Here is a 19453-nt window from a genome sequence, read left to right as displayed (position 1 = left end):
ACGGCAGGGCTTTGAAAATGTATTAGTACTAAATTTACTGTCTCTCAAGCTGGCCATGGTAACTAAGGCAACCCACTTTAAAGGTGGGGAGTTATGAAAAACCACTGCCAACGCTTCTTCTTTTAACTATAGAGAATATGCAAAGGAATTAATCTGAAATATCGATTTACGTGCATACCAATGAGATATCAAAGGGTATACTGAAGATGACTTTCTAACTTAACTTTCTTGTGGCATCAGGGTTTATGACCAGTGTGACATTCCCACATTAATGCTAGCAAATATTAGAGGTGCACTATGTCTTTTCTCTGTGCATCCACGGCAAAACAGAAAACACGTAAGGATAAAACCTTACTCCTTGCGTTAACAGAATGACTTCTGTATCAAGACCTGATTAAAGCATTTGCCCCTTTCGGCATTCCTTGTCACTTGACAATGAATTATTGTTTAGTTTCCTCTGGGTTCATACTCTCCATCCATGCACTGTTCACTCTGTCAAGCAAAGCCATATCCAGACTCTGCGTATCATAGGACAAAAGCCTTGTATCTACTCCTACTGTCTGTTCTCAAGCAAACACTCTCTGGAGTGCATTTCCCCAGGGAAAGCTGTGGCTCCTACATTCTGTTTGGCTCTGTCCAGAAATTAAATATGAGCTGGGCAGCTAAAATAAGCCGGTGTTACACTGTTCAGCCAGGTATATTATTCTGGCTGGAGATGTGTAATTTGTTCATGAAAATAATTATGTATGTATGTCCTGTTTTGGGAAGCATTCCTTTGGCATAAAACAATACCAACCTCAAGCCTAGCTGTGGGATACTGACTAGCTAAACCATGCCTAATCTAGGACTAACTGGTATTATCTGTAAACCTGGTCTGGTCTGGTAAAGCTAATGGGATTTCTTCTCATGTGAAAAATAATCACACGCAGAAGACTGCAAAACCAGGGCTTTAGTTGGGAATACGTGCAAAGCCGCGCTGGGAGCACGTGGCCCTTGCTTTTAAAGGCTCTGCTTCACTGTGCTCACTCTCCTATACCATGCCTTGTGTCTGCCTGGTTCATGGCTTCTCACTGCTTTTGTACAACAGGCAGTAAAGAGAGGCACTGAACAGCTGGTACTTTTGAAATATAACAAAACCAGTAACAGCAATTTTTTTCACACATCCACTTATTCTTTCTACAGCGGGGCCATTAATGTGAGGGCAGTGCAGTAGGATGCAGAGTACCCACCACAGCAAGTAAAAGGGTGGTGTGGGCCAGTGCCCCTTGCCCAGCCTTGCCCTTCCTGCCAGCAAATCCCACACCGCTCTGTTGCAGTGGACATCTGGGTTAGCAGAGCACTGAGAAAAGCTGTGTCTTTGTATACACAAAACGTGAAAGAATACAAAGCGCAATCTATGATGGCAGCAGAGGGAGAGAAAAAATAAACATCCCTTACAGTGAGGACAGCATTTTCCAGTTCTTCGGAGATGGCCTGTGAGCTGGAGCTGTCACTTTCCTGGCTCTGGGGACGACTCAGATTTTCTCACAAGACACATCAGCAGACATTTGTGTTATCCTGGAGCATGCACTGACCCATTAGCAGCTGGTGCCACCTGCTGAACATAACAGCTTTTACTTCAGGAAGGCAGGCTACAGAAAATAGAGCTAGAGCAGCGCTTATCTGAGGGTAGTTATGACCCATTATCCTGGGACAGATCCCTGGATGCTGTCACAAGGTGGCTTTGCATCCCATCATTGCTGTTAGTATGCAGACCAGATTTGGTAAGTAATTTATAATCTGGATTAAGGAAAAATAATTTCTTACCTGAAAAGTCAAATCTTGCTGAAATTAGACTGTATTTCACATATCACAGAATCAGCAGAGAACTGCAATGAGCATGGGGAACTTCAGTTTATTTTTAAAAGACTTTGCTGAGTACAACTTCTGTTACTGTACTATACATTTTAATCTCAGAAGCAGAGTCTGTTAAATCTGTTTGTTTCAAATTTTGCCATTGATATAACATGAATTTATTCCATTTTTCTGTTTGAACAATTTTATCTGCAACAGGATCTGTGAGCGCAAGATACAATGTCTTCAGTCTAAAAACAGCACAATGCATTTCTTGGAGGATAAAATATTTTATAGATTTTGTTATGTCAGTTAGTGAAAGGCAAGCAAGAAAACCCTAGGAAAAAATTTGTCTCCACATCCTTTTAAATCCTTTTCTACTTTGCTGAGTGAAAGACCATGCTGGTACAGGCTACTGACACACATTAGGCTATAAAAATTGCCCTTCAAGTATATGATGAATTTCCAGAACAAGCTTATTAAAAATGTATAGTTTAGTCTGTAATCTGTACAATTTACATCTTGCTATGTTTTAAGTGCTTAAAGGACTTGACTGAGCTCACAGAAACCTCTTCTTTAAGGAATTTGAGTGCTCAACCTTTCTGAAGCACATTAAAAGTGTCAAGCAGTGGAGGAAGATGGAAGAAGAAACTTTCCTGGTTACATTTCTTGTAGGGCTACATCTTGTTTAGCTGACTCTTTCCATTTGAAGTGTCACAAAACAAAGGGGTTTCCTGATAAACTGGACCTTATCGTTCTCTACAACTACCTGAAAGGAGGCTGTAGTGAGGTGGGTGTTAGTCTCTTTTCCCAAGTAATAAGTGATAGGACAAGGGGAAATGGCCTCAAGTTGTGCCAGGGGAGGTTTAGATTGGATATTTGGAAAAATTTCTTCACTGGAAGGGTTGTCAAGCATTGGAACAGGCTGCCCAGGGAAGTGGCTGAGTCACCCCTGGAGGTATTTAAAAGACGTGTAGCTGTGGTGCTTAGGGACATGGTTTAGTGGTGGACTTGGCAGCGTTAGGTTTACAGTTGGACTTGATGATCTTAAAGGTCTTTTCCAACCTAAATGCTTCTATGACTCTATGATTCTATGCTTTACCTAATAACAACATCCCTATGAAGCTAGTTTCTTTACACCCCAGCTTTGAAGAAGTAATGGATAGATCATCTGCTACACTTTCTCTCCCCAGAAGGACAGGAGGGAGGTAAAACCTGAAACTTTCTGCTCCTTTCTTTCTGCTGCAGGGCTCAGTCATAACTGCACCTTTAATAAAGTCCAGTTAAATTGCAGATTTGCCAGAGGACTCTTCATATCTGTGGTCTGTGCTTGACACAGTGTGGGACACAGACCAGATTCAGACCCACAGAGTAACAACAGGAGCAACGCATGTGAAACTGTGAGGAATGCTGTTTGCATTTTTGCCTGCTCAGACATCCCTTCATCGTAATGGATCCTGACACAGGAACACCTGCCTGCCATCTCCCACTTGGAGCGTGGGCTGCCAAAGACGGCACAGGCACAGTTTGCAATGGCACAGCCGGGCTGGCACAGGGCTGGGAATTCAGTCAGTTGGAAGCTACTTTCCTTGAGTCAAGTTATTGCCAAGGAGCAATGACAGCATCTTGCCTCTCTGCGAGGCTGCGCCTCCCAGCTCCTGCTGAGTTCCTGCTTAGCGTGCTTAGCCTTTTCTTTGAGAAAGAAAAATATATACAGCCTGACTGAAGAGCTCCCTCTGAAGAGCTCCTACCACCTGTTTTCAGGGTGTGCTTTCAGCAAAGAGCTGATGCTTTAAAATGAAGACCTGAATTTGGGGAAGTGCTGCCTTCAAAGCTCCAGAAAGGTCAGTGAAAAGCCTGTTCACAGCAGAATCAGTGCTGTATCCAATAGTGTCCTGAAACCCCTCTGAGCAGGCAGAACTGCTCTGTGCCAGAGTTTTGCGCCTGAAGACATGCACCGGGTGAATTTTCACATGACTTTTCTTTGCTTGTCCTGAGCAGCTGCAGCACACAAACAAGCTCAAGACTTAAAGGAATTGCACAGTACTGTGGAAGTAGGTTACTAAGCCAAAATTGGCTTCCTTTACCCAGTGTTTCTCCCTTCGCAGCAATGTGTACCCTAGAACTGAATGAGGTTAGGCACAGAATGATGAATTGTTTGGACTGGGAAAAGATGTGATGGCATTAGATGGGTTTTATAAAACCCAAAGGGACTGAGAAAAACTTGAGGGAAGAAGGCAGCTTTGGAGTAACCTAACACTGCTGCTCACAAACACAAGATCCCCATCAAGACGAACATGAGATTACAGTAAACTCAGCAGATTCAAAGCCCACCTCAGCCACTTCACCACATCCCTGCAACACAGACAGCGGGGCCCCATGGGCTACACCTGAGCTTTTACTATTGTCCATCCAAAAGGGATGACAGGCAACATCTCAGCTTGACCATTAAACCCTCACACAAGCATGTTGACAGTTTGTCTTCAGCTTACTGTACTAAACTGCATGGTGTAGTTACAAAGTCCTCCCTGTGCACAAGTGGAATAGTATCCTGGATCTCTTTTTATAAAGAGTTTTCCCTCTGCACCTGCTCCAGCTCATTGCTGGCAAGTATGAGACCATGCAGACTGCAAACCAGAAGCAAAAGCAATATTCATCCCAAGATTATTTTTAAAATCTTGGAAAGTTTGAAAATCCTCAGAAGATTCCTTCTTTTCAGTAAAAGTCCTAATCCACGGCCCAGATGCTATCTCTCCAGCAGTGAGCATGCTGAACAATAAGGCCTCCAGGGCCTTGTACCACAGCTCTTCCTATAATCTCTTAGTGGCCTCTGCTGGCCAGGACTGAGATCCTGGGATCTGTTTAAGTGTTATCAGTCCTGAATCCAGCTAAGAGTTACATAGGTATTTTATTGGTGACAACACCAGAGACACCATCTACAGCGCTGCATTAATCTGCAAGCATCCCACCTGATGCTGATCACATTGCTCAGGTCGGTCACTGACAGTAATACAGTAGCAAGGGCCTTGCAAAATAGCCCAGATATTCCAAGCTTTTCCAACTTTTGTGTGGAGGTGCAGGTATCCTTGCTGGTATGGGAGGCTCTCTAAGCTATGTCCTAGAGAAAACTCTTCCCAAAGACTTCTTCTGTTACCCAAATCTTCGGAAAGTGATAAAAGTGCCTAAGTGGTATATTGAGATTGGTACTCAAGAGTAGATGTCCTCTACTATGGATAAAAAAAGAAGTGCATAGAAAAGTAAGCAAATGCTTAGCACTGAGGAACATCAGAATAAGTGACTAGAAACACATCATTGGCTGTTGCAAACTATTTGGCTCCATTACATTTAGCTGATTGTCTGACCTGCAGTTCAACATACGTAACACTAATGCTATTAAAGCCCATTTCCAAGAGCTGAAACTGGGGTACAGAAGTTAAACAATTGGCTCAGTAATACAGTGAGGAATCCTAGCTGGTCTCTGGTTTCCAAGCCAATGTTTGCAGTGTATTTGTGGCCCCAGTCTTATTCAGAAAGCCAGAGAGAATGTTATTGAATCAGGGAAGCCAGTGCTACATCTAGGCTTGTGCTAACTGGAGTCATTGTTTACTGCTCTTGTGCTTAGACTTGTAAGGTTTAAAAAAACCCCAAACATACAACCTCCAAATGAAAATCATACTTTTTACTTTTGGAAGAAGGTAGCAGTTGATATACTCTTCCTCTTTTATGAGTTTTATTTCAGATGGCAAATACTGTTCATTCTCAGGGTAAATTCAATTGTTGCGTGTTAAATGCTCACAAACAGGTCTTTAGGAAGTAGCATTTCAGTGCGACCACTTGGAGCTCTGGACATGAAATTCTTATGTTTTCACTGTGTACTTGCACTAGAAAGATAATTTGTCTGAAAAATTAGCTAGCTTCTGAGAGTCAGTTTCTAAAACTTCAGGCTCGCTACCTTCATTTATAACCATCCTTTACCAGGTCAAATTTAATACACAGGAAATTTAAAGAACAGAACATTTTTTTCTGAGGAAGTATTTGTCAATGAGAGATGAAATTCTCCCCCTGCAGGGAGAAGGCACAAGTGTCTGTAGTTGCTCACAAGCAAGGAAGGAAGGAGGGGCACTGTCACAGGCCAAGACAGTTTCCTTAACCCAGACAGGGAACGTTATTAGCAGAAGGGCTATACTAATTTTTGTACTCTTTACTTTTTCTACAGTCCTATCCTATTGTATGTTTTAGCAGACTATGAAAGGGCTTGAGATTGGGAAAAAATCAATAAAGAAATGAGCTGCTTGCTGTCGAGAAAATAAGAATTTGTATCTCTGTGTTAGAGTACACTATGTTACACAGGACTGTCTGTTACAACAGACCAGAAAACACAGAGCTGATGGAGAGATATCCATCTCAGTTTCTGTATCATTAACAGGTTTGCTACTGATGGCAGCAGAAGTTCTCACTAGTGATCACTGTTCCACTATAGGTTCTTGGTTTGGACATGAAATATTCCTGGCAAAAAATCTTGATGGGTGCAATTCAGAATCACTGAAGTCAAACTTTGGATGTGATTGCTGTCTTTGGATTTGAAACTGAGTCTTCTGTTAAACCTTCAGCTTTATGTGGTGCTGTAGGAATATCATAAAATAAGACACTGACTGGTAGTATGCATGGCTGGGAGTCATCTACTCTTCCAAGAACAGCATTTTTATGGTAAAGGTGTGAACAGAAGTGCTCTCAAAGAAATGGAAAATATTCTGGTTACTTAGCACTTCAGCTGAGAGATCTTGCCAAAAAGATTGCAAAAAGCATATGTCCACTATTTTCTGACCCTCAGAAAAATAGCCTGCTCTCCTGGTGTTCTCCCCCAACTTAGCGTAAACTCAGCTTTCCAGTTTATCTTGGTTTTCTTCTTACCTTCCCAATGCTAGGGAGTATAAATTCCCTGCTGCTAGAAGAATATAAAGTTACCCTACCATTATAAACAGATATTTTTCTCTTTCTTTTTTTGTGGCAGGTTGGTGGTCTTCCACTGAAGGAACTCTCTTTGAGAGATATCATAGCTCCATGTTCCTCCCCTTACCTTCCAATCAGTTTCCAATCTTTTATGGGCTCCTGATTCCAGTAGTTGCCTATGGAAAAGCCTGTTGATACAGAAAAGAGAAATATTTTATTGAAAAAAAAAAGAAAAAATCTCCTCCTTCACTAAAAAGAATACCTACAAAATTTGGGTTTCATATATTATAAAGAAAAACAAATTAAAACCTCTCCCCCCCTTATTTCTCTGTTATGGTTCTAATTAAAAGGTTTAGGGGAGATTTTTCTTTTAGCAAAATTTTCCTTATTGAGATCATTAAGAACTTCTGTTTCCCTACAAGCAATCTGGTCATTAGAACATAAGCTTAAGGTTGCCATTACCATGGAATTTATGTGTAAATAATTGAGATACATGCTACCTTGCAGCCAATCAGTAGTCAAAATTATATCTGCTGGGAAATGTAAAGGAAGACTAAATTTTTTTAAATTTAGAGAGAGAGAGAGAGAAGAGTCAGAAAAACTCTAAGGCAGGAATGTTCCTATCATTCTCTCCCACATAAAAGAAAAATTGTTAATCTCTGGGGAAAACTTGAGAGAAGGTTCTTTATGCCATAGTAACAGAACTCTGGAGCTCCTTGCCAAAGGAAACTGGAATGGCAAAAAATCATGTGGATTCAAGGGGAGAATGGACAAGTACTGAGAGAAGAGGTTTGTTGAGGTTTAGCACATCAGGCTCAGGAAATCGCTGAGATAAGAACAATTGGAAGCTGGAAGAGTTTTGGACGAGTATTGTAAGTGCTTGTCCTTACTGTCCTCTAAGTGGTTACTTACAGATACTGTGATAACTCTTGGTCTGAACCTTTAGGCCATTCTTACATTTCCATGATGCAAAACAATAGGGTGGTGTGAGAAGTCCCCTTACCCCCCTACAGGATATGATCACAGCTTGGCGCTTTCCATTACACATTGCTGGGGGACTGGAAGGTGGGAGTAAGTCAAGGGTTAAGTCCACCCCACTGAACCATTCAGCACAGTGTAGTGGCTGTACTGTGAGGGCTGCTACCCTCCCAGCTGTACAACGCACTCCCTCATCCTCCCATTTACAGTGGCTGGGGGGCCAGATGCCAAACCGGGACTATTTGTAGATCTCCACCAGCAGAACCACTCTGTTGTCTTTTTCGTGACATCCACTGTGGTGGCAGGAGAAATCATAGATAGAAACTGAGTCCTGTATAATTCTTTTTTAGGTGAGTTCTCTTGCAAAAGGCTAAAATGTTCCATTTGTTTCAAATAAAGTGCCATCTGGAGATGCTTCTTCAACAATGGCAGGGTCAGAGTCCCAACGTAGCCTGCAAGCTAATAGTAATAACAAAAGCCTGTCCTATCCCATCTACCAGCAAAATCAGCAAAATCTGGTGAGATGGGATATGCCATTCACAACTGAGTGAGCGTGAAGAAAACAAAGATACTGTTTACTGAGAAAATGTTCCTCTTCCAAGCACCACAGCCACTAAAGTCACGATTGATTTCAAACTGGAAACACAATAGTAGCCCTGTTCTTTCTCTTTATCCAAGCTCTTTTGCATCTGTTTTGTTCTGGGAAATTAGCTTATAGCTGAAAAACGTCTTTTCTTTGCAATTCCTGCATTTGTTTCTAATATGTTTGTTACCACAAAATCTTTTGTTCAGAGGAGCAGAGCAAAGGCCCACTAGACTTAATTATCTCCTTGAAAACTGTTCAGCTTTTCTAGTAGTACTGTGTGATTTTGGTTGGTATTTTTCAGTAAGGCTTTTTCTTATAGAAAATTTAAGTCAGAGCAGTGCAGAAAATACATCCACTGGAGGGCAGGCCTCAATCTGGCAGAACATACTAAAAGGCCTAGAAGGAAAGATAAAAAAGTTATGTTCTGCTGAATGGAAACTGTCACAAATCAATCAGGACTCAACAGTTAAGAACTAAGAGATGGTCTTTTTTCTGAATGAATAGTTTCATGACTGCAGATGTATAGTCTATAAAACGAAGGCTCTAATAAGGGTTCATGTGTAATAAGAAGGGTCCTAGATGAAGCCTCTGACCTTGACTATAATTAAAATAAACCTATCATGACAATTATTAGTTGAAGTCAGCAAATCCTAACAGGAATGATCCCAACAGTGCTGATCAGATTGCCACCAACTGAAATCAGTGGAGTTGAATTCCAGGGCTGAACTTGGCCCATAGGTTTCATGTGTTCTCCCAGCAGGACTATCTTCCAGCACAGGCATGCAGGACTTGTAATCTGAGCTTGCTTGAGGTGAAAGGTGCCTCACAGGAGGTACTTTCTGTGCCTGTGCACACAGTCCAGAGGCACATTTGATGTGCACAAGCAGAAGTGGTGTCTGGCTCCACCTCAGACTCACAGCCAGACTAGACCCTGGGCATGCTCAGGAAAGTACTGTTCTGGGTGGGCACCTGATGTCCCACTCCCTGGACTTGCAATCTGTGCACTCTCTACTGCCAGGTCCCCTACTACTGTGGAGATGGCTCTGCTTCAGAGTTAATTACATGTGACTGGATCAAATACTTCATACTGTACTTGTTTCTAGCAAGGACTGAGTTTGGCTCAGCAGTTTGAGATGCTAAACCTTTGATAATCCAGATACCATCTTTTGCTTTGAGTGCCATCAAAATCAGAACAAAAGGAAAGAGTTTATTTCATGTGGCAGCTGAAGATCCCATATTTAATGCTGCCAGACTTTGTCAACACACAGTTTTCTTTCAGACAAACCGAAAATTCAATTTTCTCTTTGCAGTTTTCATGGGAGCATATTAAATGAACTTCCTCCTTTCATCAGTGACTCACTCCTGGAAAGGCTATTTCACAAATAGTATCTCCATTCCAAAGGAAACAAGCTGTTCCCTCTTACATTACTCAAGTAGCTGCAGATAAACTAAAATACATTAAGTCAAAAGATTTCAAAATGCATTAGATACATAGCTCAGAGACAGTTAGCTTTTTGTCAGATAGTTCTCCGATATGAATTGCTGCCTTTTAATGAAATCACTCAAGCCAAATTCTAAAATTGACTAGAAATTCTGGGTGCCTGGCTGGAGACATCTTACAATCACATGGAGTCCATAAGTTCATATCCTTCTTGCTGTGTCTGTGTTGGTCACACAAAATATCTACAGCCTTTTTTGAAAATCTTTTCCATACAGAATGCAGCTAACAGGTTAGATAGAAACTAATACAGTTCTATAGCAATTCTTTCAGCAATTGAAGGCTGGTCTAAATCAGAATCGGGGTCTAAATCAGAATTGGGATCTAAATCAGAGCATCTCCAATCTGAGATTGCTAACAGCCATTGAGACATCTGTTCAAGTCTACAGCTGCAGATTTTACATAAATTAGTATCTGTTTTCTGCAATGTGAACTAAAGCCTTACCTGGAGATGTGAATAAGGTGATGATGTGGTTACTTCCATTAGTAATAATTACTGATGTGTTTAGAGCTGAGCTGCTGCTGCTAATCTCATCAAAGAAAAGATGCTAAGAATTCCTCAAACAAACAGTTAAGTCCCCAGATAAACAGTTGGAAATAGGGTCTCTTGACCACATGGGTCTGAAAAACAGCCAGGCCTTTCTTGCTGAAGAAGATCAGAAGTATAATCATATCTTTAATCAAAGAGAAAAGAGAGAAAGGCTTTTATAAGAAACGAAATATCTCCCTGGCAGTGTCTAGGATAACATAAGAAAATGCAAAACTGTCATGTTACGTGTCAATCACAGGAAGAACGTATTTGAAAAAGACTCTTCTGGGGAATATTTGTAAAAGGCAGTACTCCTTAAAGCATTCAGTGGTTCAAGTGCTACAAGTGACCAGGAATCTTTCCAACTAAAGGAGAGTCCAGACACTTTCTGAGATCTGGCTACCATGGGTGAAGCCAAAGGACCAGTAACTCCAATATTAATTGAGTGATAAAATTAAAACATTATTAGGGTCTTCTCCATGAAACTCCAGGATTGTCCCACTGTTGGCAGTGTAAGAATTCACCTCAGGTATATTATCTGTAAATAGGCCTTCCAAAAATGCTCCATGCCAAGAAGGTATCCATAGCTATCAGTGGAAAGCTTTGTGTTGTTAGACTTCTGTTAGGTATTTATGGACACTGTTTCTGTTACACATAGCAAGTGCAACAAATACTCAAAGAGAACAAGATAAGAGATAGGCAAATGTAAAAATTACAAAACCAAACAAGAGTCCAGACATATGCAAGGCTTTCCAGTGCTAAGCTGTATATAAATCACTTAAAACTGATCTGAGTTCTGCCTGCAGGTTAAACAAATAATCGCTGATGTAAATAGTTATTTTTGTGTCAATGTCATCGTGTCTGGATTTCTTTACTTTCAGAGGCCTGAAATCAGATTGCAAACATCACTTCCTCACTTTTGCATACTTCAACAGAGACAGACTAGTATATTCAGTTGTCTTAAGGATAAGAGAGACTATCATGACCTATTGCAGGGTCAATGTGTTCAGTCTCATCAGTAACTTTTGCTTAAAGCCAAAAAATCCAGTGATCAAACACAGACACCTCTTTCCATCACAGATGCCCCCCTTTGGTTTTCTTTATCAACATTTTATCAGACTTGGATTGTTCTGATTTGATGAAGAGACCCTTTGGGAAAATATTTTTCAACTGGGCCACTCTCATGGACTTTATCTATTCCTAGTTCATCTTTTGGGGAAACACTTTCTTCCACTATCTATCCCCCCTACCTTGAATATGTATTTTAATCTAACAGATAAACTTCACCTTAGCTGTGACATTCAATTGTACATCAATTTCCAACTCCTGGAACAGACATTCACTTAAATAATAACCATAGTCACAGTAATAATTCATCACTTCTTTCCCAAAAGTACACGAATAGCTTTACTTCTCCTGTGTGAGATGTCGTCAGTACACAGAGTGGGAAATTTTGACATCTTTCAGGGTACTTACAAAGTTATGTCACCACGTTTCATTAAAAAGATTTTCACCGTGATCTGGTATGTTTGCAAGGTTGGAAGAGCAGATAGGGTAGTTGTGCTTTTTCATTGCCTCCTCCCTGATGTTTTTCCACTGCTTTTTGGTTATTTTTAGAGTGATTAGTATAAATTAGTAATGTTGCTCTGTCCCTTTGGGAGTCTAACACACTCCAGAGAAATAAGGGCAAACAACCTGTGGGGTCTGAGAGACTGAAAGGAGGACTGTCCACAATCAGCAAGTTGCTGCAGTGTCTGAGGTTAAAGATTCCTTTGTTTGCATTCTGGCACAGCTTTTTGGCTCAGATCTATGAAGACATTTGGATGCTTCACTGCCAGGGGCATCAAAGGGAGTTAGGTACTTGAATTCTTTGCCATCTGCTCCCTCAGTGATTCGCAGCAGCATCTGATGCCATTATAAACACACAAGATTTAACAGCGAACATTTAACAGCATTTAACAGCAGAATAAGGTAAAGGCTTTCCAAGGAAAACAGGCTCCTGTCAGACCCCTCCTGTGTAATCCCAGCCTAGCAGGACTCAGTGGTCTCTCAGGCACCAAATTCCAATCTATCACCTCAAATACAGGATTCTGTCAATGGCAAATGTTTAATGTAGCAAGAGATATCATAGCCTAAAAGGGCTAATACTAATGCCACTGGTGTCAGTGACAAAATGCCTGTTGTTTTCAGGCAGATCAGAGACAAAACTCAAAAATTCTGAAGAAAACTCAGTATGTCACTTTAGCAAAACTAACTTTCCTTTTATCTGCCTATTGGTATAAACAGAGTCTTCTAAATAATATATCAGGATAATGGATCCAACAACGGCTAGACATAGCCACAATTATCACACCCAGTCCAGATGTGACCAGGAATTTCTTCTGACCAACACAGTGTTTGAATCTCCAAAGGAAATGGCAGAAAAGTAGTTTTTATGTTAACACAGACTCCACCGTTCACAGTTTAATTCTTATAGAGGTATTCTGCTAAAGTTTTCTTGAGGCCTGCTACTCCCTTACTGCACCTTCTTTGGACCAGAAAACATCGAAGATGACAGCCAGTAATTTCAAACAATACTGACAGGCAGAAAGAATCAAATATATCTAAACAGGTGATTTTTCAGAAGCTCGATTATTCCCGTAAAAACAGGACCAGACCCTAAACCAGTCTTAAGGTGAAGCTGGTTCATCTTTATTCATACCAGGTGAGAAATACCAGTTTTAGGAAACCAGCAGTAACAGTCTGGAGTCTCGCAGTGTCTGGTGCTGTTATAAATGACTGTTTTGTGGATGATTAAGCAACACAGTTTTTAATTTAATATATTTGAAATTAAGGTTCCAGCTTTCATAATTTCAGAAAAAACATGAGACTGTACTCTGAGCATAATCTGCAGCTCAGAAACCGGAAGTAAAAGAGAAATAAATGTAGATTGATTAAAACTAATTCAGACATTCAGGAGATCTGGCTCGAGCTTTAAATGTCTATGTTTGGCCTTACTGAGCACACCGGCTGAGGACCTGGCCAGCAGTCTTGCCTTTTGACACTCATTTGTAACACTGAAATCATATGACCCTCATCTTCCCTCACTTCCTAAATATGAACTACAAACACCACAACATTAAAAATTCTGTATGTTGTCAAGAGAAGGCTGTATCAGTTTACGTCAGCTGAAGCTTCACAGTGATACCCAGGGATGCTCTTTCAGATCTCCACTCTTGAGTTAATCAGGATCACTCATTGTATATAACTGTTATTTTTATTCACTGTTAACTTTTAATTCTGAAGAAGTAGAGTTGCACTCTAAAATGCAGGAATCTTCAAGCATGTCTCTGCTAGGGCAGGAGGTCTGACTGCAGCACAAAAAAGCTGTCCATGCTAGTTTTAATCAAGGTTGATTTAAACGTGGGCACTGTGGGCCTCCCTGGATGCTGGACACTGATGTCAGTGACCAGTCTGCACTGACACCTGCCTTTTTTGCTACCAGGATTTGAACTGTCCGGTTTAGCTTGAGTCACTCCTCTCAGCAAGTGTGTGAATGCTTTTATCAGTACCATGAATAGAAGCTCACAGCTTCTGTATCACCTGCTTTTAGGAAGGCAAGAATGTGACTATACTAAATTGACTGACAGCAAAATGATGGACAATGCACTGGGAATGGCACTGAAATTCCTGTGGTTCCATAGGCCAGTATTTCCAGTGGTGCATATTAAAAGGGAAGGTCTGTTGGACAGGAAACCCTCGCTGGGCTAGGACCCCAGCACTGTGTTTCTGGAAGGCAGGCTTGAAAGACAACTCATCAGTAGGATCTTCAGCACTTCCCAGGAGGAAGGATCTGTTGAGGAAGAGTGCATACAAGCAGCTGGAGAGGTGCTTCCAGAAGGGATAAATGAGTAACCAAGGTGGGTATTACTGTCGTAGCAGACATAGCTGCTTTGTTCCTTTTCAGCTGTTCTACAGTGTTACCAGCTACTACAAATTATGCTGTGTTCCAGCAGTGGATGAAAATACTCCTTACATTGACATGGAGTGGTTATTAGCAGGAATAGCTGAACTTCAGAAATTTGAGATTCCTTGTTCTGTTAGCTACAAGAAGAATCAGAAGCTTTTCGGCTACTAGCTCTAGTGGTAGATATTGTTCATCAACAACACTTTTCAGCATCCTGAGCTGTATCTGGCCTTCCTGTACCAATATATAAAATGACTGTTCATGATTGCTGACAGTACCTGCACAGGGACATCTGTACCTACTGTGTTACCAAAGTAGCAAGTTCGTTGAAACACAATGCTGCCTGCAGGGAAAGGTGCTTCAGAGGCAGGGAAGCAAAGAGAGAATTGTTTGAAGGCGATTCTCTCTTGATACTTGTCCATTTTCAGGATAACATACAGAGAACTAATCATGCAAATCCAAACTCAAGGGAAATAAGCCTTGGTTTCTTCATCTGGTGCTCTGAAACTCAGCCAACAATACATATAACCAATATCCCTGAGGTGACAAAGTGCATTGTTGATTTGTAGGCAATGCATATTGGATTACTGGAGACTGCACACTGTGAAATTATTATAAACCAGTAATTAGTTGGTGATGGAGGTGTAATTTGGTTCAGAATTCTGAAGCCATATAAAATAAACTGATTAAAAATAATGCACTGTTAACTCAGTCCCTTGTGCAATTAAAAACTCATAGAACTTAACTGAAGTAGTTAGAAAGGCCTTCTAACAGCAGGAAAAAAAAGTAACCATTTAAAAATGTGCTGAACTAACAGTAGGATTGGGTCCTGGAATTTTATTTCTTTACAGACAGAAGGACGTGCTATTGCTCTTCACCCTGGAAAGCCCTCACCTACTCAAATGCAGCATAACCTTTGGATGGTAAAACATGAATGTGCTGGAACTAAACAGTGCCTGGCACAAGTGAGCAGCTCATCAGAAGATGTTTTTTGATGTACCAGTGCTTTGGAAAAATACTTCCTGCAGGTGTTCTGAAATCACCTGGAGTTTTTCAGGAGCTGCTTGATTTAATTTTCAAGTCCCTGCTGTGGTGATACAGACATAATCTGGGAAGTCCCTCACGACCAATTAGCTTCTGCAGGTGTTAAGTGGCACAAGATAGCCCCATCAGATGTGTCTGGCTTTTTTAGCCAAATTTTGTGATTTCTGGATCTTCTTTGTGGTTGAATTTATTGCCACAAATTTGCACTGATTTTGGTTTTGATGAATTCAACTTTCTTCGAGGACACAGAGGGACATAGCCAATGAAAGGATGGCTCAGTGCAGCAGTATTTATGGGAGACTTGTGATTAATTCCAGCTTTGTAGACGTGTTACTTGAGATGTCCATAAAAATGAAGAATCACAAGACAGTTTTGACCAAGTCCTTCAGTCTGTGGGAGTGGTATGAAGAGGACTCATTCCTGGAAATGGCAGGAGGTCTCTTCTGCACACATGCTGAGACCCTGCTACTGACAATACACCACACCACAAGGCCCAGAGAAGAACTGTATGTCACCGGAGCACTGTACTCCTGATGGTTTTCCAGGGCCCTACACCAAAGCAGCTACCACTGATCACCTTTTGGCAGCAGGCAGAGCTGGAGGAAGTCAAAGAGGTTGCTCAGGCTAGAAGAGCTGATTCCTGTGCCACCAGACCAAACAGCTGTAGACACTGCTCACTGTTTTAAAAGTCCTCTCTGAAGGCTTCTTACATTTCAGATAAAAACCCGCAAGATTTTGAGAAGGCTGTCTTATCACTGTATACTGCTAGCCACAACTGCTTGAAGAAGAGGACTTATTCCAAGCAGCCAGTGTTGGCACTCAGTGTACAGGCTGACAGCATGTGAAGCAGAAAACAGAGGAGGAAAAAACAATTTTAAAACCAGTTCTTCTTTAAAATAATGTCTATGCAAAACCTAGGTACATCAGTGACAGCTCTGGTTTTCAGAGGTCATAGAAGCCCTTCAGCACATCACCTGTTTGGTGTTTCTCCAGGAACTGTATGAATTATGCACTTACTGATTGCAGAGCAGCACTTCACAATTACATTTACAAAGAAATTTACCCACACTAGTACACAGGGAAGTCCTTATTCTCTGCGTTTATCCAGCTTTCTAAGGAAATGACACTGTGCATATCTCACCTGATAAATTCTGAACCTGCTGGCTATTTCCAACCAAACTGAAGGAGTAGGAGAGGTCTCAGCAAGAGTTAAAATCCTCCATGGTGAAACAGCTGGAGAGAAGCCTTCAGAGTGTTTCCATAAGGCAAAGAATGCAGTCTGACCATAGCTCTTATTAGACACAAGACAACCTATGCAGGAGAAAGACCAAATAAATGCCCAGACCACAAGAAAAACTTCAGTTGGAGCTTGAAATAACTGAACCTTGCATTACAAATCCAAAGGTAACAAGGTTTCTTTAGTTTGGGGTTCATGAAACTATTCTTATGAGCCGAAATCATATTTCACCCACTTCTTTACATCAGACACACACTGCTGGTTTTCTCCCAGCCTTCTTATAAAATGTAATTAATTTACATTTTAAAGACCTTCATGGGTTTTCTCTCATCATGGAACAGCGAGATTAATAATCCAGTTACTGAGCACTTCAGCTCATAGATAATTTCCATATAAAACCATTAACATTTTCTTAATTTTTAAAATGCACCTTTTATTTGATTTAGAGGTTAATGCTCATTTCTTATGTACTAAAAGGAAGAAAAGCTAAAGTATGAGTCAGTGTTTATTAACCTTGCTAATAAGACAGGCTTTTTCAGGCAAGATGGATATATCTTAATTGGTAAAACTGTTACATTGTCATTTAGCCAATTAATCCTTTCTAAACAAGGGAAGCAGAAGCAATTTTATTTGCAGTGAATGGAAATAAACTTGTCACATTCTGCATATCAATTTACACATTCTTACTTTCCCACTGAAATCAGTAAGAATGCAGCCCTTTGATTCCCAAAATAAGGCAATCCACAAATTAACATTAGAATGTATGGAAATATGGCTATATATAACTTACTAATTGATCTTAGTTTGCAATCTGTATGTAAACTCAATCTGCACATTCATGGGATTAATCTAGAACTGAATGCTTCATTTTCTTCAAAAGAATGTGATTTGCATCTTTAGTAGAGGCATAAGAAAGCAGATTACAAGATGCCTTAAATTGTTTTCCACACTTTGTCAAAACATAGCCTTAAGGCTGAAGTTTGCACTAATGCTGTTTTAAATAGCGCTGATGTTGAATGTTGACATTTTACAGAATTGCTATTGAATCCTGCTGGCTGATCCTTAAAAAAAGACCTCATGAAGCATTGGAGTGTTTATTAACAGGTATTAGCAGTCTGTTAGAGACAACTATACTTATGTCTTTTATACATAAAAATGCACTCCAAAATTTATGCTCTGGTTCAGTACATTATAAATGATAATTCAGATAAAAACAACTGTCAGAAATATTCCAGCGCACTGGGTAATGTACACCAAAGACACAATTTCCATTACCTCATTCCTTTTTCTTCCAATTTATTTTCTGTAATACCTTAGTCCTTTTCATGAAACACTGAACAGGCATAGAACTGTTAATAACCACCAACTGCAGGTTATAATTCTTATAGTTTATATCCCATTTCTGAAAGTGTTCTGTAGTCAACCAGGAGAATACTTAAGTAGCCTCATATATGAAAATCTAAGACTTCTAATTATTTAGCCATATTTCACGTTCTTAGACACAGCTGGATTGCCTCTGATGATAGCTTATCACTTTGAGAAGACTCAACCTCATCAGGTATCCTGGAGGGATATAACACACAGAGGCCTGTGCATTACTAGCTGTTAAAACAGTCCCTTTGTATTTTAGGAGCAATTTAGGCCAAGGTAACAGTTTTTTCTTACCTTCTCTGCACACTGAAACCTGGTCCATAAAAGCCTTAAAACACAGAAAGGAAGATCACTTCAATAGAAAAGAGGTTCATTTCTTTGAAGGTTGGTGTCTACCACTGGAGAATAGAGAAGCATGACTAACTTCCATTGGGATGACCAAGGAAACTCTGGAGGAGAAGGGAGGAAAGAGGATACTGCTGTAAAAAAAAAACCAACCTGGTTTATCAACATTGTTTCTGAACACTTACTCCATCTTTACTAGACATTGAAATGTAGCTCATGGATAACAGTTCCTAAGAATTACCTATGCTTGATTTAACCTAAACTGTGAATTATGAACTGTGAATGCTTTCACTGTAAACTGTGAGAACGTTTTTGTCATGGTCATGTTAAGAAACATGCTCAAGTCTTAGTGAGCCTCTTAAAAGATCAGCTGCTTTCCTCAGGACTTGCAGAAGAAAAAAGCAATGTGTACATATTTAAGCAGTTGTTTGTAGTCAGAGAAACTCTGCAGATATCCAGACCTGCATTCTGAACAATCCCTTGCCAATTAGACTGTTAGCAGAAACTTAACAGCTTTTTGTTTCTTTGAAGTGATCAGAGAGAGTATGTAGCTAGTATAAAACAGGCTATTCTGTGGCTTTATTTTCACCCTACTTTCCCATTTTCTATCTCCCTGGGCTTTTTACAGTTTGCAACACTGATGTCCTCTCTCTAGAATTAACTTTTCTTAGGGGTTTTAAGTATCTCTGGAAAGAAGTATGGCTCCTAGGAAGGTAGTATGTACTGCTGCCTTTTCCATGCCTTTTAGTATAGAAGATACGTGCTTTTCAGCACGAATAGCCCAGACCACTCTTCAAAATGAGCCATCAACTCACTATGGATAAAACCAATTCTGTCTGATATCCAGCTTGCCCACAAGAAAGTAGAAGACATCTCAGCTGAAAGGCGATATGCTGAGAAATCTCCTTTCCTAGGGAATACATCCCAAGCATTACAAATTCTCACGAGGCTCTGGTGTTCATCACCCCAATCACTGCACCCTTTTGCCAAGCGAGCTGTGCATTGAATTAAACCCCTGAACAGCTAACGAAATCCGCTTGGACATTATCTTTGTGGACAGTAACTGTGTTCAGGTCTTCCCTTTCATTAAAAATCTCACGTGTATGATTTACAGTCAAGTCTGAGACTTAGTGACT

The 19453-nt window shown here is 40.5% G+C and overlaps 1 protein-coding gene across 1 annotated transcript in view; it reads right to left on the bottom strand.

The window, feature by feature from the left end:
• Nucleotides 1–19378, bottom strand: part of ESYT3 (extended synaptotagmin 3) — a 56783-nt gene extending 37405 nt beyond the window's left edge. The window contains exons 1-4 of the mRNA XM_069780890.1: nucleotides 18267–19378; nucleotides 16506–16675; nucleotides 6911–6971; nucleotides 1438–1597 (exon numbers count right to left, since the gene is read on the bottom strand). The gene's annotated coding sequence lies outside the window, so the exon portion shown is untranslated. The remainder of the gene's footprint in view (nucleotides 1–1437; nucleotides 1598–6910; nucleotides 6972–16505; nucleotides 16676–18266) is intronic.
• Between the last annotated feature and the right edge of the window lie 75 nt (nucleotides 19379–19453).

This window comes from Haliaeetus albicilla, chromosome 4, assembly GCF_947461875.1.
Source record: "Haliaeetus albicilla chromosome 4, bHalAlb1.1, whole genome shotgun sequence".
In the NCBI taxonomy this organism is placed as follows: Eukaryota; Metazoa; Chordata; class Aves; order Accipitriformes; family Accipitridae; genus Haliaeetus; species Haliaeetus albicilla.
The sequence above is the reverse complement of the archived record's forward strand: the minus strand, read 5'-3'. Positions and strand labels throughout refer to the sequence as shown.